General features: G+C 41.2%; 1 protein-coding gene across 10 annotated transcripts in view; it reads left to right on the forward strand.

The window, feature by feature from the left end:
* The first annotated feature begins 21,441 nt into the window (after positions 1–21,441).
* The window catches only part of ENOX1 (ecto-NOX disulfide-thiol exchanger 1), a 555,199-nt gene continuing 552,682 nt past the window's right edge, over positions 21,442–23,958 (forward strand). For 9 of the 10 annotated variants that reach the window (XM_040448509.1, XM_040448518.1, XM_040448516.1 and 6 more), the window contains exon 1: positions 21,442–21,530. The gene's annotated coding sequence lies outside the window, so the exon portion shown is untranslated. Of the gene's footprint in view, positions 21,531–22,058; positions 22,594–23,958 lie in introns of those variants that run through there. The other variant, XM_040448510.1, reaches the window with a different exon arrangement.

The raw sequence follows: 23,958 nt of genomic DNA on the forward strand, positions 1-23,958 counted from the left end.
CGTCTATGTGTTCTGCCTCTCACTCTTTCTGACTTGTCAAACCTTTTTGATTTTTCAATTACACATCCCTGAATCCTGAGGAAGGTAACAAAACCTAAACCTCTCAAATGTGTTAAAATTCTCAAAAAAAAAAAAAAAAAAAAAAAAAAAGAAAAAAGAAAAAAAAGAAAAAAAGAAAAAAGAAAAAAACAAAAAGCAAGGAAGATGGAACAGGAACAGAAATGGCTGTTCTCAACTCCCAGCACATATGTTCTGGGAGGATGACATAGTTTTGCAATAATTTCAGATCAATAGTTCATTCTATTCTTCCAAGGCTCATCCCTCAATTGGTTACGAGTTCCTTCATGATCATACTCTAAGTTCCCTAGATGTCCATAAACGCTTCTTCAGTGAAATTGGCAGATAAAAACTCTCATTCTGTAAATGTGTTTAAAAACACGTTTGATAAACTAATTATGTATTTCAGATATGCTAATTTTTCCTGATGAAGTAAATGTTAGACATGCAGATTTTAAGCCATCATCATTTCCATTGATTACTGACAGAAATATTAGGGATCCAATAGTGTAGAATAAAATTAAACGAAACAACTTCAAATGGATGGAGGAGGGCATTTTGTCCAAATATGAATCATTTTATTTTAGTGAAACCTATTACACACATATATTTATTAGTCATTCACATATCCCCTGCACACTTATGTGCTAGGCAAAGCAGAGTGATGGGCTGAGAAATGTCCCATGCTATTGTTCTCAATGGTAATTAACATCTAAAATCTTGGCAACAGTGCACTGAGTGGGCACTAAACCGGGTTAGATGTGATAGCTGGCAACATCAGCCAGTGTGCAGTACATTTGAGTGGGAGTCCTATTCCTAAATTCCATTCAAAGCAACCCTCTCCTCACAGCAAATTACATCTCTTGATTCCTTCATTTCTCTGGCATTAAAGATTGGGAAAAATGTTTGGGAAGAGAGTATTGGTGAGGATTCTCGAGATCTCGTTTTACCAGAGCTTTCCATGTCATGCCACTTTATAATTAATGCATTAACAAAGTAGTTCTTCAACCCATTAGGGCATCCCTTGCCTTGAAACCTTTAAAATACCTGAGGATTCTAGTATCTCCCTAAGGTGATGAAAGTAGGGTAGAGATACTCTATATCACAGTCTGCTTACTTTTTGTAAATGTCTATACTTGCATTTATTAATTTTTAATAGTTAAACCTGAAGCCAAGAATTTTGACTTAAATTGTAAGAGTAAGGCAAAATAGGATCTTCTTAGCTAAGCACAAGAAAAATGGAATGTTCTCGATTCTGGCTACATATTAGAATTATCTAAGAGATTTTTTTTTTTTTTTTTTTTTATACTGAAACCTTGGTCCTATTCCAAACTGATTAAGTCAAACCTGTTTAGGAGGCTTGGAGATCAGCATTTTACAAAGTTATCCCAATGTTTCTGATGTGTAGCTAGAATTGTGACCACTGGAAAAGATAAAGCAGCAATGATTGAGAAGTGGATGGGTCTTACAGCTGTGGAAGACTCTGGGAAATAGAACAAAAGTTCCACTTGGATAATAATGGAATTGCCTCAGGAGCTGTTCTGTATAAAGGGAGTAGTGTGGAGAACCAATAAGAGCTGGATTGAATGAAGTACACAGGTTTCTAAAACCACTAAGTAAGAAGGACTTGGTCTGGGATGGGTTTGAATCTGAATAAAAAGATAGAGGCTAAAGTCTGGGATTGTGATGCCTCCTGCTTTGGTCTTCTTCTTCAAAATTACTTTGGCTATTCGGGGCCTTTTGTGGTTCCATATGAATTTTAGGATTGCTTGTTCTAGTTTCGAGAAGAATGCTGGTGCAATTTTGATTGGGATTGCATTGAATGTGTAGATAGCTTTGGGTAGTATTGACATTTTGACAATATTTATTCTTCCAATCCATGAGCAGGGAATGTCTTTCCATTTCTTTAAATCTTCTTCAATTACCTTCATAAACTTTCTATAGTTTTCAGCATACAGATCCTTTACATCTTTGGTTAGATTTATTCCTAGGTATTTTATGCTTCTTGGTGCAATTGTGAATGGGATCAGTTTCTTTATTTGTCTTGAATAAAAAGATAATAATGCCCAGAGACTCTCTTAATCTAAGACACACCCTACTCTGACTCTGTAATCACCAATCTGCAGAATAGTCAACAAACCCTACATTCAAAGAGACTTTGAATTCCTAAGGAGAGATATGAGAGGAAAAGTCGCATCAAATGAACTATATATTTAAAATTTTTTTGAATGTTTATTTACTTTTGAGAGAGACAGAGAGAGAGAGAGAGAGAGAGAGAGCAGAGAGTCAGGGACATACAGAATCCGAAGCAGGCTCCAGGCTCTGAGCTGTCCACACAGAGCCCGATGTGGGGCTCAAACGCACTGTCTGAGAGATCATGACCTGAGCTGAAGTTGACACTTAACCGACTGAGCCACCCCGGCACCCCTCAAATGAGCTATTTATTAAGTACATGGCCTTTGTGGGATATTGCGGAAGATATAAATAAATATAGGACATGGTCCCTGCCTCCAATGAGCATATTTTCAATGGGCTGGACAGATCAATTGTGATAATACTCATGTTACTAATCATCGCAAATTTTCACTTTTGAATCATTCTTTATACTCTTCTTCACCACAACTTAAGAGCTATTTAAAAACAGTCTGTAATTGGTTGTCATGTAGTGGCTCAGACCATAAGGACTCTGCTTTTAGAGAAGGAGGAGGACGCTATGGATGCGACTCACCTAGGAGAAGGCTTCATAGGGGCTTAGACCCAAGCTGAGTTTGATGGCTGAATTGGGTGTGGATAAGTGAAAAGAGGCGGTTCTTGGTCCTGGAGATGTCTTCCCTGGTGTCACTGCGGTGTGTGGGGGAAGTCAGAGACATGAATGGTTTGCTGATGTTCAGGAGGCCTCAGTGCCTTCCTGGTGTGCACCAGCATTGCCAGGAGAGGTGATACCTCACATGAGCAAACTTCCACAAAGGGATAGGTAATCAAACCTCTGTCCACACTGCCACACCATTCACGGTGTGCTCTGTGATCCATGCATGCCCATCACCATAAAAGCCTCCATGTCCTTTTACCAAGTCAAAGTCATTGACGTTTTAACTAAAGGAAGAGCATCAAGTCTGAAAACCTAGTTAGATACAAAATAAATGGTTTATTGTTATCATACCAAGCATATGACAAGATAATATTTATGTTTCTAGACTTCATGGCTACCCCGTGTGCATGTAAGTTCATTAAAAGCTAATGCTCTGGGAGAGGTTAGTTGCCATCAACAAGCTTTATCAAGAATGGGATAACTGAAAGGAATCAGAGTATGAGGACTAAGTGAAACAAGAGCGGCCCACAGGGGAGGCGGGGTGCCAAGAGGAAGAGGGTGCACTCGAAAGCCAGTGGGGAGACAGCCGGCAAATGCTGTCGGCTCCATGGTTTTCCTGAGAACTGTCTTTGTAGGATTGGTCCGGGAGTTTCCCTAGAGCAGCAGGATCACTGTGGACAGTGGTGGGAGCTGCTCTGTGAATCAGAACCACTGACAGGAGACCCAGGAATGTACAACTTTTAAAAGTACCACCGATGGTGCTAATGTGCAGGCACATCCTGTTCTAGAACAATTCTCCCAAAAGAGGCCTGGAATGGATCACTGGAGGCTCACCCACCTGCAGTTTGATCTTAGGCACCACAGAAGTTACAGAGTAAAGAATTTCAGGGTTCTAGACAGTGGTCATCAAACTCCAGTGTGCATAAGAAAAGCCTGTTAAGTGAAAAGTGGGTGCCAGACCAGAAGTTTAGGATTCAGCGTGTCCTAGGACTAGGCTGAGAACATGTGTCTTTCATAAGCTCCTCAGAGGATCTTGATACAGGTGGACTGAGGACCACAATTTGAGAAACGCTGCTGGCATGTTGCCAGGGTGTGGCTCACAGGCCATCTTGTGTACGACCGAGGGCACGCTGGCTGGTAGAGAAAGAACTCAGATGACCCAGCACGCTGAGTCCTTCCGGGGAAGTGTTGGGGACGACACCTCCAACCCCGTCTTCTCCACCGTGTGTAGCATGAAATGAACGTTTGTACACACCGCTGGCTCTCCTCACTAAGAAAAGTGTTCCCCTTTCCCTCCTTTTCTTTGTAAAGAAGGAAAAAGTTGGCCTCTCAGGTAGATCAGATTGAGGATGGACCGGAGAGTTGTCAGCCGAGCAGAGGAGAGGGTTATTTCACAGACCTGTGGAGGTTTTCCTCAATTCTTATTTGATTATGCTTCCATGTAAGGTGATTTAACTTCCGTTCCAGAAAAAATTTTTTTTTGAATGTCAAAGTAGATTACTGTGAAGGCAATTATTTCTATTGAATATTTTTTTAAATACCAATAGTAAAGTGACTTGGAATGTACTAGTAAGAAACAAACACAGCCATTTAAAAAAATCTTGCAATCTTCATGACAGGTAACCAAGGGCTTTTAAAATTTATGTCTTATTTATATTGTGTGCACGTATTCAATGTGCATAATTAAGGATCCTCTGAAAAACCTGTAAAAGAGAGAAAATTAAATCCCAGTAGATGGCACTGTTTGCTACTTTTTACAAGTTAATTCAGTAAGGAAACATTCCTCTCACCCCCAAACCTATTTGTTTTTACAATAATAAGAATCCAACCTCCATCTTTAAAAAGCATTACTTACAAGGAGCCCCATCATTATGTCCTTTTCCAGACTCGCATTGAGTAACTCTGTCACAATTTATTAAACAGAACAGTACTTAAGGATTATTAATCATGTCTGAGAGTAGAAAGCATTTAACTTGCTCCTTTTCTTTCACTTGCTGCCAAGATAGCTGTATTTCTCCTCCCCACTAGTCCTCATATACTTTGCAGATACTCTGTCTTCAAAAACTATGTAGGTTAAAAATCAGTTTCAGGCCAGAATGGCACCTGTGTTTCAATGAAATTATGTTTGTATTAGGATGACACCTAGTTCTCTCACTTCATTTTTTTCAAACAGTGTGACACGTTATGAACAAATACTTTATCGTATTTTTTGACACGAGAATGAACTAATGTGCAGTTAATGTAGGTAGGTCACTGGAATCAGAAGGGGCACTGGTATGGTGCCCTAATCCTATGACCTCTAATCCTATGACCCTGGGTGCCCAGTTCAATGCATGATCCACAGTAGCTACTCAGACTGTTGTTTATGTTGTTCTATTAAACGTAATCTCCCAGAATCAGGGAGGCCTTATGCAAAACTTTTAGAACTTCAGAAACACAAATTCCATTATCTCCATTAGCAATATACTTAGTCTCCACTCTCCCCCCACCACCCCCATCAACCTAAGTGATGCTAATTTACTGTGTTTTCTGATCATCAGCATCAAACGTATATTTTAAAGCTTCTTGGGCTTTAGAGGCACATAGAGGCAATTCAGCAAGCACCATTTACTGTTGAAGGTGAAAGCAACTGTACCCTGTAATCTCCTACCCAGCTGCCAATACTAATTTAATACAGAAAGGTGAACACGTGGCTGAAACATTTAGCACAGTATCTACTTTCCCCATCTTGGTTTAAGATTATGAAAATTATCTATTATCTACAAAAGCTAGTATTTCCAGTTAGTGATAGTTTCCCAACATCAGGGCACTAAATAAATACATCCAAGTGCCAAGGTATTCTATGAATGAAAATTTTATGTCTGTAAGCATTCAATTTGATTAAAATTCAGAAGCAGAGCAGAAAAAGATTAACAGAATGAACAGGAATATTCAGAAGAAAGAAAAATACCACCCAGAAAAGAGAAAAGGCAGAGAGGAGGGGAATCACCCTAACAACAACTTGAATTTTCTATATTTATCCATGTGTATTTGCTTCACTTGGTTGTCAATTTTAATTGGTCTGCAACATGCTGTGGTTCTAATGTATTCAGAATTTCAATTGTTGTTTCTGTCATCTATTATAGTATCCCCAAATGCAGTCTATTCCTAGTGAATAATAAGGGTTTCTCTCATTATAGAAATAAATAGCTTATTAAATCTACTGGTAGTTTTTATACCTGATGCCAGAACTGTTTAAAAGTGCAGAGAATGGGAAACTATCTCTTCCACAAGTCATATTTATTTTACTAAGAGTAAGGATGATTTATCAAGGTCGGCCCAATGCTAATTAAGATTTTGCAAAGGTTAAGCCAGGTATATACCAAAATGTCAGAAGTTCACTACTGATACTCCTGTCTTTCCAATGCAATTTGTGTTTCGAATGCCAAGACTATTTTTAAAAAGGAAAAAGCATCCTGCTGTGTGTGTGTTTGCATGTGTGCAACTACACAGATACATATTAAACCCTGATGCTTTTAAAATTTAACAGCCCACAGGATATACTGACAAAGGTATAGACCTTGGAGGAACACAGATCTGGATTCCTGGATACATACTAATCATTATTAGTCTTCTTACCTTGTAAACTTACTTAACCTTTCCGGAACAGAACTTTGTCATCTATAAAAAATGAGAATAATCATGCATGCCCTACAGAAAGTGTATTTTATCACAATACCTGAAATGTAGGAGAGGCTCAATACTTGATTAGAAATTAGAACAAAGGTAAGCCCTGAAACAACTTCATATACGAGAATCTGGCTAGACAACAACTAAAAACGAGTTGTTAATTACTTTTAAACACAACTTTAAGAGAAATAACAATAGAATCACTTTTAAAAGCATGTATTAGTACATTTGAAGTTTAACAAAAATAATGCTGTACAGAACACATTAAGCAGAGTGAAATATACTGTAGAATTAACAGAACACCAAAGGGAAAATCACGATTCTGTTGCTCCTAGGCCATTCATTTGTTCATTCCTATTAATAAAAATGAGTTCCTCATCCTTGAGTAATACCTAACAAGTATTTTTCTCTGTGTTACTTTGAATAGGACAGGTTAATAGATATCGAGGTTTGTTAATTTAGCTAGTGTCAATATGTATATATATATATATATATATATATATATATATATATATATTCTTTTGCCCTGTTCAGAGACATTGCTTAATGTGTGCCTAATCAGTACATGGAAATTAAGGTCAAGCACAATAAACATAAAGAAGACTTCAGGGAGTTAGACCCACTTTCTCCTGTCATTTTCTCTGATGTCTCTCAGATCTCTCACTTGATAGGAAAAGTTGGGTACAAACCTAAAATTTCAGGTTTTATTGAAGGGTTAATGAAATTGAACTAGCACATGTTGATACTGGATTCACTAATGAATCCAGGGGTTGTATATTCTATAATACTCAAAATGTTATTAGAATATATTACTATAAGTTATTCATTTTAAATAAGATTTTCTTCTAAGAGAAATAGTTCCATGTTTTGTGGATTTCTCTGGAAAATGAAGAACTGAACTGAGGACAGACATAAGGTTAGTTGTAATTCAACAATATGTGTGTTTTATAGAGGCTGTGTGGGTGAGAAAGGATTGTTGGTCTGTTGAGTTGGTTTTGATTCTAAGAAATAAGACTTAGTGAGTTCAACCACTGGCTTCCTTGATGAACCATTTTGAAAAGATAATTAGCCAAAAATGCTACTAAAATACATCTGCAAAATGACAGCATACATAGAAAGGATGTCGAGGATGATGAGGTCCCTAAACTAGTGCCCATATCAAATGTGTGCAGTCATTTGATTCTAGCACCACTAAGTAAAGACACTCTACAACTACTATATGAGCAATGCCTTCGGTTCAAATCTGGCCTAGCTAATTGGATTACTGACTGTTTCCTGCCACATCTAAGAAAAGTAGCCACTGTGTGCACAGCCATTCTCACACCCTTCCCTTCATTATTACTGTTCCCCAACTCATTTACTGCCCAATCCAGCTTGTGTGTTTCACACTTTTCCAAAGCTCAATATAGCACACAAATGTCTTAGACCTTCCATTTGCCATTAGCATGAACAGAGAACATTCATAGCAGACTCTCAATTGTAAGTCATGTGTGTCCTCGTATCAGTTTCTGAATACTGGACAGCCCTGAAGATTTTAGCAGTCAACATATCACATACTTTCGTAATGAAATGAAAGGTTAGACGTATACTTTTTTAGGCCCTTCATTTATTGGATTTTTCAGGTTATAGCTGAGTCTATTAGAGAGGTAGTATGTAGGGCAGCTGCTGAACAGAGGTAGCAACCTGGTAGGAGAATGATAGGACGGAGAGTGGTACTGGAAACTGGCATCACAAGGGTCACTAAATGAAACAGAAAAGTAGCAATACAGAATAGTTTTGTGGGTTGAACAGCGGTCTGGACCGCAAGGACATCGGGGCTCAGTAATTAACTCTTGAGTCCTGCTGATAGAATAGTCATAATATTAATTAATTGATTGATTGATTGATTGATTGATTAAACAACTATTTATGAAGCACTTGTTGTGGGCCAGGGTCAGAGTTAAGTGCTGAGACCCAAAGGGAAGAAAATAGATAAGCTTCTTGATGCTTCTTGACATGCTCACAGACCCGGCACGGTTACTGCTATGAAGTTCCTGCAGCATCAGTTGAGAAGACCACAGGGCAGAGACTGTGCAGGTCTGGATTCCCCTCCGGCTGTGCTGCTGACTTGCTGAGGGGTCTTGGATAAGGCATTTAACCTCTTAGTCTCACTTTCTGCCTTCATACAAGGAGGCTAACAGTAAAGCTGCCCTCTCTAGCTTCCTCACAATGTCGGTGTGATAGACAAACGAGATAATCGATATGAGAATGCTTTGAAAATTGTAGAGTACCCATTTTATTTTCACCTTTCTATACACAGAAATAATAATTTCCACCTATTCACCTCACATGGATGCTGTCGCTTCTTGGCATTTATTGAACAACAATGCTCTCTCTCTGATTTACAAATAGAATTAGACAGAGTTCCTGCCCTGTGATTTTAAACTAGGCAGACATGCATGATAAAAAGATGCGAAAACATTCAAGATAGACAATGTTGTGTGATGATCATTAATGTGTTTATAAAGGGCCAATGTGGTTCTTAGATGGAAAAATGCTATCAGCGTTTTTCATAGTCCTTGGGATATTTGCTTACTGCAAAAATATAATCCCAATAATATAAACCAAGAGGAAAGGTACGGGAGGATTGAAAAGAAATAAAGTTGTTTTAAAAGAAGGGGAGGGGCACCTGGGAGGCTCAGTCGGTTAAGCGTCTGACTTCAGCTCAGGTCACGATCTCACGGTCTGTGAGTTCGAGCCCCGCGTCAGGCTCTGTGCTGACAGCTCAGAGTATGGAGACTCCTTCGGATTCTGTGTCTCCCTCTCTCTCTACCCCTCCCCCACTCATGCTCTGTCTCTGTCTCAAAAATAAATAAACATTAAAAAAAATTTTTTTAAAGAAGGGGATAAATAACATGATGTACCGAACACCTTACTACATGCTTTGTACCAGGCTGAGTCTTAGATGAGTGAATCACTGGTGTGAGATGAACGAACAGCATCTCACTTTGCAAATGCATTCTTTATTTTGCTCTAGAAACTATGCCAAGTAAATTAGTTCATGGTTGACTGTGTTACTATATTTAGCTTTGAAAATATTAATATTTTAAAATAGTAACAACTGTAGTAATACCCTCCAAATGTTTTAGCATTTATACGATGCCTTAGATTTTACAAAATTTTTAAGTGAAAAATTCAATTTAATCTTCATAATAGCTTTGGGAGATGAGCATTACCATTTTCTCTAATTTAGAGATGAAAATACTGAGCAGGAGCTGGTAAAATAATTTACTCAAAGTAAGACAGTAAGTGGGAGACGCATGGCTTGAACCCAGGCTTTCTGACACAAGGATATATTTTCCATCTTCACTCCTCATAAATAAATCAACAGTCTACAACAAAGCACCATCATAACAGGCTAGGAAAAGAAAGACCTGGAAAATAAATTAAAAAGCAAATTCAAAGCATGGAATGAATTTGGAAGCATCGTCCCTTGTACCCCTCATCTTATTCCACTTGTAGAATTTATAAGTCAATTGCACTGGTTTCCAGAGTGATGCAGTCATTAGAAGGATTCTGTGAAATGGTAGTTCTGGGCAAACACTGCCTTCTTAAGGAATGTCAATTAAACCGTGAAGGTTTAAATTTTTTTTTAACGTTTATTTATTTTTGAGAGAAAGAGACAGAGCATGAGTGGGAGAGGGGCAGAGAGAGAGGGAGACGCAGAATGGGAAGCAGGCTCCAGGCTCTGAGCTGTCAGCAAAAAGCCCAACTCGGGGCTCAAACTTACGAGTGGCGAGTTCGTGACCTGAGCTGAAGTTGGACACTTAACCGGCTGAGTCACCTAGGCGCCCAAACTGTGAAGGTGTGATTGTGATTATGGTTTTGCATACCTATAGTACATATTTCTTTCATATATTTAAGATGCCCAAAAAAAGAGCCTTGATGGGAGATTTACCAAAACATTTAAAGCATTTATTTTATTTGCATCCAGCTATAAGTAGTAATGTATAACATGGAATCTGAAAAGGGAGTAAAAATGGCTTTGAAAAATGTAAGACAAACCCAAAGTCATAATTGACATTTCCACTGTAAGAATGAAACAAGGTTCTAGTTAACTGTATTAATGACAAAGCTTATACGAGTAAAACACATACACATTCACATAATTATGCATGGTTGTTAGCAAGACGTTAATGATTCCCTGGAAATTCTAACAGTCTTCTAGTCCAAGAACAGATTACTACATGGCAGTTAAAGTAAAAGACAACAACTACTACATTAACTCTTGGGGTAGGGTCTTAGTTCAGGCTATTACAGAATAACACTGACTGGGTGGCTAAAACAACCAACATTTATTTCTTGCAGTTCTGAAGGCTAGTCAGTCCAAGATCAGGGTGCTGGCTGATTCTGGGGTTGGTGAAGCCTCTCTTCCTAGCTTGCAGGTGACCATCTCTTCCATATACCCTTATAAAGTGGAAAGCAAGCTTTTGTATTTCTTCTTGTAAGGACATTAATCCCTTTCTTGAAGGGTCCACCCTCATGACCTTATTAGATGTGTCCTCCCAAAAGTCCCACATCCTAATACCAATAACGTCATTTTAGGGGGTAGGAGTTCAACATGGGAATTTGGGGGGGACACATTCCATCCATAGCAGGTAGACTGGCATATCATATTCCCTTTCTCCCCACCCTCCTACAATAAAAACAAGATCTCTAACACGAGATCTTTTACCAAGTAAGAACAAAATCTTGTTTCTTCTCGCCCAGACTACTGTCTCCATTCTAGAAATCTAAAATGGAGATTATCTCACTAAAACAGCGGCTAAAGTCCAACTGCTATTTATTTTCATTTTGCCTTCTATAATTGTCATGGAATAAAACCATTAAAATGTATCACAATAACATCTTGGTCTGGCTTTTCCTATTCTACAGTATCAGAGAATCATCTGAGTAAAAGAGTACTTGAGGGGTGCATGAGTGGTCAGTCGGTTAAATGACGGACTCTTGATTTCAGCTCAGGTCATGATCTTGTGGTTTGGGAGTTCAAGCCCCACATGGGGCTCTGTGCTGACAGTGTGAAGTCTGCTTGGGATTCTCTATCTCCCTCTCTCTCTGTCCCTCCTCTGCTCACATACTCTATCTTTCAAAATAAATAAACATTAAAAACAAAGAGTACTTGATTGATCACTAATGTCTGGATTTAGTAAGTACTGTATATAAACACTTTTATTTAGACCTGTTTACAAAGAGCTTCATATGGACATATATAAAAGGACAATTCCACTGTCTTTCTTAACTCAATTTGGATAGAATCACTTTATCAGGAAACTCTTCTTCATACTTTGATTATAAATCCCTTATATGCCCCAGATTAAGAAATATAAATATATACATGTTCCATGTGAAAACTCTTGGAGTGTCTTAAATATGAAAAAGAAATTCAGTTCATTTATTTCCAAAAACTTGTGATTTTTATGATAGGAAGCACTGAATGTTTCAGGCTGGATCACATAGGATGTAACCCTTAATGAAACCTTCATGGTTTGGGGCTTGGTCCACAGTTTTGCAGTTTCAAAAAACGGAGTAGTGGTCTGGCCCTGAGGAACGGATTCGTACTAGCTGAAATCACAAGAAACTGATTCCTTTCAGGGTGAATATGTGATATGATGTGAAGGGTGAGCAGAGTTGATCAGGAAGGAGCAAGGTCAGATGTATGCCTTTCTGCTTGGGATGCTCTTTTACAGATGTCAGTGTATCCGAAAAACTGAATTCCAATAAATACTTTATGTATTCAGAATACAGTCTAGTCGTGGGAAGTAAGTAAAGCGAGACTATTTGTATTGAAAAATAGATGTTCCCAAGTCTGTGAAATGGAATTCTCTTTGGAGCGGAGGAGAAGCTATGATCAGTTGCACTGATAGAAACTAGAAGGGATAACTGACATTTTGAAGAAATGTAGAGAAAACAGACACGTGAACTCAAAAGTCCATTTGGTGGTGGAGGAAGGTATGCTGGTCAGGGTTCTGCAGAGAAGGAGAACCAATATCTATATTTAAAGAGATTTATTGTAAGGAATTGGCTCACATGATGATGGAGGCTGAGAAGTCCCACGATCCGCTGTGTGTAAGCTGGAGACCTAGGCAAGCCAGTGGTGTAGTTCTGGTTGGAGTTCAAAGTCCTGGGAATCAGGAGAACCATGGTGTCAGAGGGAACAAATTCTCCCTTCTGCCTTTTAGTTCTATTTGGGTCCTCAACAGATGGGATGATGCCCACCCACTTTGGGGAGGACAATCTGCTTTCCTCTACTGATTGAAATGCTAATCTCATCCAGAAACACTCTCATAGACACATCCAGAAATAATGTTTAGCCAAATATCTGGGCACCCTATGGTCCTGTCAAGTTGACACATAAAATTAACCATCAAAGAAAGTAAACTCTATATGCCCTTAGTATCCCCCAGGGGCAGGTCAACATTAGGAAATGCTTAGTGTTGTCTCATTGATCATCACAAAATGTTTTAGCAGTTAGGTATTAAACTACCCCTATTTTCAGATGAAGAAACTGAGGCCTAGAGAGGTTAAGAAACATACCCAAGTTTACTCAAGAGAGTGACATACCTGTGACTTAAATCTAGCTTAATCTGATCTTAAATTGCATATTTTCATTTTTCTATGCTAACTATAAAAAATATTCTAGTGATTCTAATTTGTGAAGTTTAGGTTAAAGGATATAAAACATACCATATTTTAGCAGAAAGTAAATTAAAATTATTGTTGCATTTATTTCAATTTTTCTTAGTTCCTCTGGTCAAATGTTTTTATTATAATAATTCAAAGGCTGGTTTTTGAGAATAGAGTCAAACAAATTTAAAGTGCATAGCATCCATCTCTTGGAGCTCCAACCAAGCCGTGTATCACATACGAGGATCATTTCATGGCTACTCAACTCTCAAGGACTTGGTTCTGGAGCACTGGCCTCATCCTGTCTCCCAGTCTCAGATTTTCTGTTTCTGCCCTCACCTTACCTTTCAGATTTAATGGTGTGAACATGGCATCTTATGACATCTGGCACAGGAAAGAATCAAGGTAAGTAATCATGTGCGATAAGGGAATACGTTTCTAGTTGCTGAAACTCTCTCATTTGCTAAATTTGATGGCTCTCTCCTTTGATTAATGTCAGACACATGCTATCAATTCTTGGAAACTTTTTAATACACATTGTTATTCCCTGTATACAATTTCTAAGATTATAGCTTGTCTCATATGTTGCATTTTATTATCTCATTATTTTCTTTTATGAGTTGTACATACAATGTTGTAACTTATTTACTTAAAACTTTCGTAATTCACAATGTAGGGCATATATTTCTCAGAGAACTATATGTAATTAATCTCACCTCGTTTTCTTTTTTTCTTTCCTTCTGTCAGTTCTTTAGCGCTCGTTTTAAGAGCGGTGGCAGAGGGCCTGGTCTCTTGGATTTGTAGGGGGACAGATTGGGTTGTGGTTGTTTTACTTTGGGAACCTGTAGCCTTCTGTACAACTAGCGAACCAGCAAAATTATAAACAAACATTGTTATATGTTTCATTAATAATGATAGCTTCTGGGTAAAATAGTGAACATGCTCAATTGCGAAAGTTGGAGATTCTACTGGAATTATCGCTGGCATTTGCATTGTGAAGGACTGTTTATAGATTCCTAAAAGCAAAATAAAACAAACTTCCCAAATTTTGCCTGCAGCAATTGACATAAAACATGAACTCAAATAATTCACCATTACACAGACCTTCTGTTGAACCAGTAGATGGTCACTCCAATGCACACTCTGGTTACTTATTGAAATCAAGAATCTTTTTTGCTCCATCAGGGAATGCAGTACCAGATCCAAGGTCAGAGCTGGACCTCATCTTGGGGGTGGAGGCTAAGTAATGCAAAGCACCCACAGAATGGCCAGAGGCCAAGGAGCAGGGCTTGTGACTCCAGATCACGTCAGCTCAAGGTGAGACTAAGTTTTTAAAGGGTCATTAAAAAGGACTCATTGTTAGAAGTGTTGAAAGTGGGGAAATAGGAAGGGAGGTTTTCTTTTAAAAAAAATTTTTTTTAATGTTTATTTTTGAGACAGAGAGAGACAGAGTATGAGTAGGGAAGGGGCAGAGAGAGAGGGAGACACAGAATCTGAAGCAGGCTCCAGGCTCTGAGCTGTTAGCACAGAGCCCTACATGGAGCTCAAACCCAGGAATGGTGAGATCACGACCTGAGCTGAAGTCAGTCAGAAGCTCAACGACCGAGCCACCCAGGCACCCCAGGAAGGGAAGTTTTCAAAGATGATTGGCTAAAATCCTGTTTAAGCTGCGTGATGAACAAAGGGCCCATCTTGGAAGAAAAGTGTATGAAAGGAAAAAACAAAACAGAACAAAACTGTTGAACTTTTTTGTGAACCGTTTTTACTAAAATGCTAGTATGCATTTAAATGGCTGCACATTGACTTGAATCACTTTTTAAAGAATGAATCTATGCAAATAAAATGTCTAGAAGGACATATACCAGAACAGTAATGGTGATTGGTCCCTGAGAGGTGATGTAACAGCAATTTTTTCTTCCTTATACATTCTGCGTTGCCTTTTTTTTTTTTTTTTTTAACCCAACGAACACATATACCACTTTCACAGTTAAGGGGAGGGGGCAGAAAACAGTGAACTATTCTTGATTTAAAAAATTACTATGGGTATTAATTTTTTTTTTTCAACGTTTATTTATTTTTGGGACAGAGAAAGACAGAGCATGAATGGGGGAGGGGCAGAGAGAGAGGGAGACACAGAATCGGAAACAGGCTCCAGGCTCCGAGCCATCAGCCCAGAGCCTGACGCGGGGCTCGAACTCACGGACCGCGAGATCGTGACCTGGCTGAAGTCGGACGCTTAACCGACTGCGCCACCCAGGCGCCCCTATGGGTATTAATTTTTAAAATAAATGTTCACATAGGCAAGTTAGCAGGGCAAACCATCACTGGGAAAGGAGAATCTGTGTGACTGAAAAAAACAGAGACTAATTAAAAACAAATGAACACAAAAGCTTGGGTTTTGCAATAGCAGTAGAATTTATAGAATTACCGCACCTCTAGAATTATGGAACCCACAATATCCTGCATGTGTCTGTTTCTGCCAACTTTTGGTTGTCTGTGGTTTTCCTAAAATATCCTTGGAAGGGACTCCCAGGAATCATCAAATCATTCAACATTATTTGAGTTATCTTCTAACAAAAACCTCCAAAATTTCCGCAGGAGCCTCCCATTCACGTACGTGCTCCAATTTTCTGCCACATACATTTTTAAAAAAATTATTATTTAGATCCAAGATTTCACAGAGTTACTTAGCTCCTACGATGTGAGGGATCCTTTCTCACATTATTTCATGTAATTGTCTTAACCAATGAGTCAGTTATTATTATCCGCATTACACAGGAGGGCCACCTGATGCTTCGAAAGTGAGTTGCCCCGGGTCTCACAGTAAGCTGTCGGCCAGAATAGGATTGAACTTAGATCTTATGACTTGGTGCCCAGTACTATTTTTATATGATGCTAAGATGCCGGAAAAGTAAAAAGATATGATTGATGTTCCTGCTTTCCCCACATGAAAGCCTCTGGGGTCCTTGGGGAGGCAGGCTATGTAAAATGTTCAACACGTGGATGGTTGGGCTTTCCACAGTTCTAATTTTGTGACTGGCTTTCTGTCTGTGCCACTGTATAAGTGGGAGGGGAATTCATGGTAACACTCTAACTACTGGAAACTTCTTGTTTCCTTATGTTGCTGCTTTTGTACTCTTCATAATTCCGTCATGAATTAAGTGAAGGAGTTGCAGTTTTAAAAATTATGTTAACCAAAAGTAATTCTGTGTCAGCAAGCCAAAAGAAACCGCGAAGACAAAAATTAAGAAGTTTTAAGGAGAGTCCTTAGTAAAATATTATGTTAAGAGTATGTTATGTTAAATAATAAATATTATAATATTTATTTTATATTTATATTCTATTCATTTATAATTTGAAATAAAATATTATGTAAAATTCTCCAAGAACAGACTGCTGGGTCTCTGTAGATCTAGACTTTTCAAAATGCATGGGTACCCCCCTAATTCTTTGATCAATGGAAATAGTAGCTCTAATATATCCTAATCAATTCCACTTTGCCCAGGGATCCTGTGATAGATAATCCATAGCTGCCATTGCCAACATAGTCCATTTTTTCTTGCCAGCAATTTTATTCTTATCTCTAATCTAAAATTCAGAATACAGCAATAAACTAGCTTTTTACATTATACATCATGCAATAGTCTAAGTGATTATTACTAGGGGTGTATGAATATAAAAACATGCATTTAGACATAGGTCGCTAATAACCAATTTTCAACGGAATGGTTTAACAATTGGTTTAAAAAGTTGTATTTGTTAATTCAAATTGAGGCTAGTTGTATCTGGTCAAGTGCTAAAGTATGCTTATGTTAGCTTTTTTGTTCCTAAGAATAATGATAGCTAGATGATAGGCTCTTTAAAGGCAGAAACAGATTGCACTTTATACTTTTTGGTAAAAACCACAGCATAAGGAACAGAATTAATTATGAAGTAGGTACTCAATAAATGCTTGCTTGGTTTCCTGATTTGTTTATGCGTCTTTTTGGTGTTGACAATCAACTAAATTATCAGGTTAAAAATAGAAATGAGGATATTAGTAAATCTACCAATTCATCTCTCTATAGCTGTAAATCTCAATGTGCAAAGGACGTATGTTAGGGATTCCTTACCTCAGCTTCAGAGTGGATTCCCTTAACTCCTGAAATTTTACTCAAATATGTTTTACATCTTCAGGGGAGCCTGGGTGGCTCAGTCAGTTGAGCGTCCAATTTTGTCTCAGGTCATGATCTCATGGTTCACGGGTTCCTGAGTTTGAGCCCCATGAGAGCACAGAGCCGATTTAGGATTCTCTGTCTCCCTCTCTCTCTGCCCCTCCGCCACTCACTTCCTCAAAAATAATCATTAAAAAAATAAAAAAAAATTGTTTTTACATCTTCATATGTTCACTTTCCTGAGGAGAGGATACATAGCTTTCTTCAGCTTCCAGGAAATCCATAACTCGATCAGAAACTATTAAAAATGGGTGTTATTTAATATATTCACCTGTACCATAAATGTCAGCACTGATGATGACAGAAACCTATCTACTTTTGCTTGGAATAAAGTATAACTTTTTTTTCCTCTGGTTTTTGACTTTCTTAAAGATCTTTATTCAGAATTAAGCACCGTAAGTAGTACCTGGAATAAAGCAACGTATAAAAGCACGGATGCAAACAGGATAGCTCCTGTCTTCTCCTTGTTCCCGAGTGACACTCTGTACCAAAGTGGCACTCTGAGTCCAGGTGCAGGTCAAGGTTGGTTTTTTGGGTTTTTTTTTTTTTAAATCATATAAAGTTCTAATGGACTAAGTGATCTGGGACCTGATTATGGGGGGAAATTACCTGTCTCCTTATGCATGCTCACAACCATTTAAAATCAACAGGAGCACTTCAACTAACGGTTCCTGCCACCTCACTTCAGAGAATGTGAGGCCATATGCTCCCAGCAGCAGAAGTTGACTTTAGAATCCATGATACATCTCACACCCAAAATTTATGAGTTTAGAGGTAGAAAGCTTTTTCTTTCTTTTTTTTAATCTAGACCGACAGAATAGATTAGTTAGTTGTGGTCAAATCAGGTTAAAGTGTTTCTCTACCTACTCCACCTTTCCCCAGTACTATGTTCTTAAGAAAGTTAATGTTTGACTAGTGTATTGCATTGTTGCAAATTGAAAAAAGCAGTTACTGTTAAGGAGCATGCCCTTTTTAGGAAGAAAAATAGGACCTTTATGATTATGCTATTGATTCAGTCCTATTTATGATAACATATAACAGTGAATCTCTCAGCAGCACATTTTATTATTATGTAGTGTTTAAGTAGCGTGAGGGCCTATGGTTTATGGCATTTTGATCCTGGCTGTCCCTCCAAACTTTTATCTTTAAGTTGGTCATAAACACTATATATCTTATGTTGTTATCTTTTCTGTTGTTTATCTTTTAAGTGAACATAAATTAAGATTGCTATAAGCCTACATTCTTATTTAAAAAAAATTTTTAATGTTTATTTATTTTTGAGAGAGAGGGAGAGACAGAGCATGAGCTGGGGGGGGGGTGGGTGGGGGGGGGGGCTGGGCAGAGAGAGGGAGACACAGAATCCGAAGCAGGCTCCAGGTTCTGAGCTGTCAGCACAGAGCCTGACACGGGGCTCGAACTCACAAACTCACAAACCGTGAGATCATGACCTGAGCCAAAGTCGCACACTCAGCCGACTAAGCCACCCAGGCGCTCCCATTACTATTTTTAAATGTTGGCTTCTTCTCAATGCATTTATTTTTACAAAGAGAAGACTGCCCCCTTTGGTGGTCATCAGAGAAGTTAAAACTTGGTTACATTCTGCATCCCAAGACAAGCACTTGGGAAGCCTAAAGGCATCTCTCTAAGGAAAACAAAGCTTTAAAATTATTTTACAAGACTTTGACTCATACCTATTTTAGGTTGGCTGTCAGGAACCCATTTGGGGTGTCAAGAGTTTTTCTGCTCCTCCTGTAAGTTCCAGAGCTTCCTTTCAAGTAGAAGTTTTAAACATATAGGTGTTCTACATAACATAAAAGCACCTGGCTTCTTAAGAAGACTGTAAACTGAGGGACAGAGAAGAAGTTACTTAAAAGGACCCCCACTAGAGAACACACTGGCAGCACCCAAATAAATCCATTTTAATTGTCACTTTATTTCAACTACATTTTAAAGCTGTGATATCATGAGTGGAGAGGGAAGCAGCTCATACAAAAGCCTGAGTTCAAAGAAATTGAAATTTAGCGTGGAATGTAAAACTGAGGGCTTTTACTTCTAAGAGGATGGTTGTGGAAATACCAAGGGTGAAGGACGTGGGTTTGGTGCTACAGCAGAAATAGTCTGGGGTGACCTTGCATTGGTCAGTGTCCATGAAGTAATGCTCTTTATAAGAGAAAAGCTTGTACTTGACAAGCTAGTAGAAATGTGCATTTCTCTTAAAAGTTTTTTATTTTTTTCCTGTCCTTCTGTTCTAGAAGGGACATTATAAATTGCTAATGAACAGTGACTTTCACATTTTAAGAGATTAGATTCCCCCAGGACTAAAATAAAGTGTGCTTTAGCCCTCTTACACACAGGATATCCCATTGGGTTCCCTGCAGAGTGCTCTCTTCTTGCACCCTTTGGTAAGGCTGCACAATGGGTCACTATTGTCTGTAGTCTTTTTTTACACTGGGTCTCTGGCAGCCAGAGGGGAAAATAGTCACACACAGGGAAATGGTGCAAGTTAAAATCAAGTAAGCCTAGTGGGGCGGTAATGACTTTCCCATCATCCAAGTCTTTGCCTTCAGGATATGTGAAGCTAAAAAACAATGTCACTCATTCAACGTTTATAGAAAACACACAATGTACGAGGTACTGTGCGAAGTACTGGAGGGCATGCGAAAGTATGCAAAACACAATCCCTGCGTGGAAGAATCCCGCCAGGAAGGGTATTTTCAAGTATTACTCAGACCTTATGATCCTTCAAGAAATTCTTGGGTGAATAAAATTGCACTTCTAATTTAAAATAAGCAAGAACTGGAAAAGCAAGAAATGGAAAAGACGCTATGTCTTTTAGGAAGAAGGTATGTAAATGTGTCTAAAATTTTTATTTCTAAGGTATACACAACGTGGCTTGGATGAATGAAGGAGTATGGGAGTTAACAGGCCAAGAGCGGCGCCAGGCTGGCCACAAGGGCCCCTTCTTGGCCGAGCCTGACTTCAAAAAGGCGCTGCTCTGATCCTGCACAGTTAGCTGAATCCGAACAAAGAGGCGACCGGCACTTTTACCTGGGAAGTGGATTAACTTTGAGGAAAAGTGGCCTCCGAGGAGGACAAGAGGCAGCATTCTACCTGGAGTAAGAAGCGCCTTCCCTTCCCCCCGGACCGTGCAAGCTCACCTCCCTCCCGACTGACCTCACCCTTGCTCCCCGCCCCGCATCCCTACACTGGCGAGGCGGTGGGCCGCGCTCGGTGGGGTTCCACCGCCCACTCCACGCCAGCCGCGCTTGCACACGCCGACTCCCGCCGGTAGTCGGCCACGTGCGCCCGGGTCTCCGATCGGCCCACTAAGGGGCCGAGCGCCTCCAAGGTGGCAGTGGCAACCGTGGTGTCCCGATTTCTGTCCCTCCGCGCTTAGCCGAGAAGTCCGGACAGCGGCGGCGGTGGCGGGAGAGAGCGACTCGGCCCCTCCCTAGAGGGGGCCGCGCGACCGAGGGCTACGGGCACCGCCTCTGCTGCATCCGTGGCTGCGCGCTCCGCTCGGCTCAGACCCGCTCGGATCCGGAGCCCGCGCGCGGCGCTGCCTTCCCTTCCCCCTCTGCCGCCGCCCCGCGGGCAGCTCCCCCCGGCGAGACGCACGTTCGATCCTCCTTCGCCGGATTTACGGATTTCCGGGGGCAAAGAATTTTGCCTCAGTCCCTACCAGCATCTCTTGGCCTCTCCCCCCCTCTCCTCGCGACTCCCCCACCCCGTGGGCGCGCGCGCGCGCGCACACACACACACACACACACACACACACACACTCACACACACTCACACTCGCAGGCGCGCGTGCGCACGCCCGCGCGCCCCGAGCCGCGGAGTCTCCAGCAGATCCCACTCTCTCGGGCGCCGCTACTCACACAGGCTTCCAGTCGCCACGGGGCGTCCTCTGTCTGCGGCAGCAGCGGCGGAGGCAGCACAGGGAACCGCAGCTGCAGCCGGGCCGCGTCTTGCAGCTTCTTGTCCGGGACGGAGTCCGGGAGAAGCGGACGAGGAGGACGACGAGGCGAGGAGGAGCCGCGCCGCGCCCAGCGCCCGGCTCCCGGCTCCTGGCTCCGCGCGGCGGGCTGCCCCCGCTCCCGGTATCGCGGATCCAGGTAAGCAAGCAGCTCCGGGGCCCGCAGCATCCCTGGGGTGTCCGGGCTCGGTGCCGGGATTCCCCGGTCCCGCCCCCGCCATGGCCCCGGGACGGAGGCTTGGAGGGGAGTGGGCTCCCGGGAGGGGGAGGGGAATAGAGCTAGAGGTGAGGCTGGTGGGGAGGGGTACGTGGAAGCGTGGAGGCTTCCGCGCAGCCCCCTGCGCCTTTCCCCGCTCTACACCAGCTCCAGCCCTGTCACTTTTGCGAGCCTGGAGGTGCCCGGCGCTCCAGACAGCTGTGTCCTGCTCTCCCCGCCGCCGCCAGCCCGTGTTGGCTCTGGGCTCCGAGCCCGCCGCGCGCTTCCCACCTCCCCTGCACCTTGGACAGCGCACCCAGCCGCCCGCCGCCCCCTGCACGGCGCCCGGGACGGAGCCCTGCTCGCGCAGCCCTCCCCCTACCCTCTTCTTGTCAGGTTGTCACCCTCTCGCCCTGCACCACTTGTCCTCTCTGTCTTGGCGGACTCCGCTGTGGTGCGGGCCGGAAACTTTACTCCCCTTCTCGTCTGCGCTAGGTACTGTTGTTATTTTGTGACTGTCCCCTTACACGGGGAACCCGGACACCTTGGACGTGTCTTCTTCGGCGGGAGCAGGTCCTGGCCCGCCGAGTCGAAGGCAAAAGAGGCACTGGGCAGCTGGACTCGGTGGCTGCCAGGGTGCAGAGTCCGCGCCTTAGGTCCTGGACGCCTGCCGCCTCTCCGCCTCCCTGCCTCTCTGGACTCGACACGTGCGCGCCTCCCACGGACGCGGCCCCTCCCCGACCACCCCACGTCCTCCCCCTGCACGGCCACGGCCACCCCATAGGTTGGACACCCGGAGTTCGCGGGTCCTGATTGGCTGAAGGCGTAACCCCGCCTCCTTCCCGGAGGGGGTGGTTCTGGAGTGTTGTGGTTGTCATCCCGCGGCGCGCACATGGGGAAAGTGGGGTCGACAGGTGGGGAAGCCCGGGTGGGTAGGATCCCCGTGTCCCACCCTTCTCCTTCCGAATACACTCCTCTTCTCCTTTTCTCTCAACATTTTGCTCCTGTAAGTAAAAAACAAAACAAAAAAACAAAAACAAAAACTGGCTTGAAACCCTACTTTTATCAGTATTGCATTTGTTTGGTGGTAGAGATTTGGAAAGCATATCTAGAAGAATGAGGGAAACAAATGCATGTGGGGACGGTTCGTGGCAGACTGGGCTGCAGTTTGAGTCCAGTAGTTTGGAGAAAGTAATGGGTGGCTAAGAGATCTGAAGATGGAGAAAGTGGGAGGGAAATTGTTTCTTGGATAAAGGAAGACGAAGGTGGGTGAACTTGGGAAGCTAAGGGGAAAAAAAAAAACAACTGGGTCATTTATGGGGTGACATGTGAAGGAGAAACCCATACGGGCACTCCCGGGAGGCGAGTGGGTTCTGCTGAAGAAGGCTCCGTTCCAGAAACGGGTAATTTTCGATAATATTTAGTTCATTATTAGCACACTTTGTTTCTGTTTTGCTGGCGTTGTCCTTTTGATAGGAGACTTTATAGTAATGATGTCAAGCCATGTAATGGATTTTGCTTATTCCCGTTTTGTTGTGATATATAGATTTCCAAGTGGCAATGAATTTCAAAAAGTGAACTTAAAAGCTCCTTTAGAGGGATGCACTAAATAGTTAAGGCAAAGTGCTTTTGAAATATTGTGAAGGAAGACAGATGAGCATTGCATAAAATCCAAAGATTGTTCTGGCGTTATTTAGGTCCTTTGCAGCAATACATACACACACACACACACACACACACACACACACACACACATATGTGTATATATATATATGTATAAATTATGTATAAATTATACTGATTTCTCTTTATTTCAAAACGTGATTGCCTCTAGCATTTTCAAGCTTTGATTCCTTCAGGCCGTTTTGATGTTGTGTCTGTACATCTAAGAATATTGTAATTCTTATCTTTAGAAGCCTTGTCAATGCAAAACAAACAGCAACTGATGCAAGTTAATGTTGACAACTTTATATTGAGTACACTGTGTGTTATTTTATTTGCAAGCTAGTGAAATATGCAAGAGTAACATAGCATGACTGCTATTCCCCAGGGACCCATATCAAAACAAAGTGGGGAATCACATGAGGCTATTCCAAGGAGAACAGTTCAATTATTTTAAAAATGAATGTGTTTTAAGATTCTTGGGTGTAAGCAGCAACAGTATTTTCCCATTTCAATTATTATCTTTGTAAGCAGTGGTAGCACATAAAAACTCAGTAAGTCCTACAGCATGTTAAATATGTTAGGTAATTCCAAAGTAGATAGATAGTGAAGGTTTTCCTTTTGATATTATTTGTATGTAAGTAGACAAAATTGATTTTATGATTGTAGGACTTGTATGGAAGGGACAGATTTGATACATCTGGCAAAC

This window comes from Herpailurus yagouaroundi, unplaced genomic scaffold, assembly GCF_014898765.1.
Source record: "Herpailurus yagouaroundi ecotype Mexico unplaced genomic scaffold, PumYag 197, whole genome shotgun sequence".
Lineage (NCBI taxonomy): Eukaryota > Metazoa > Chordata > Mammalia > Carnivora > Felidae > Herpailurus > Herpailurus yagouaroundi.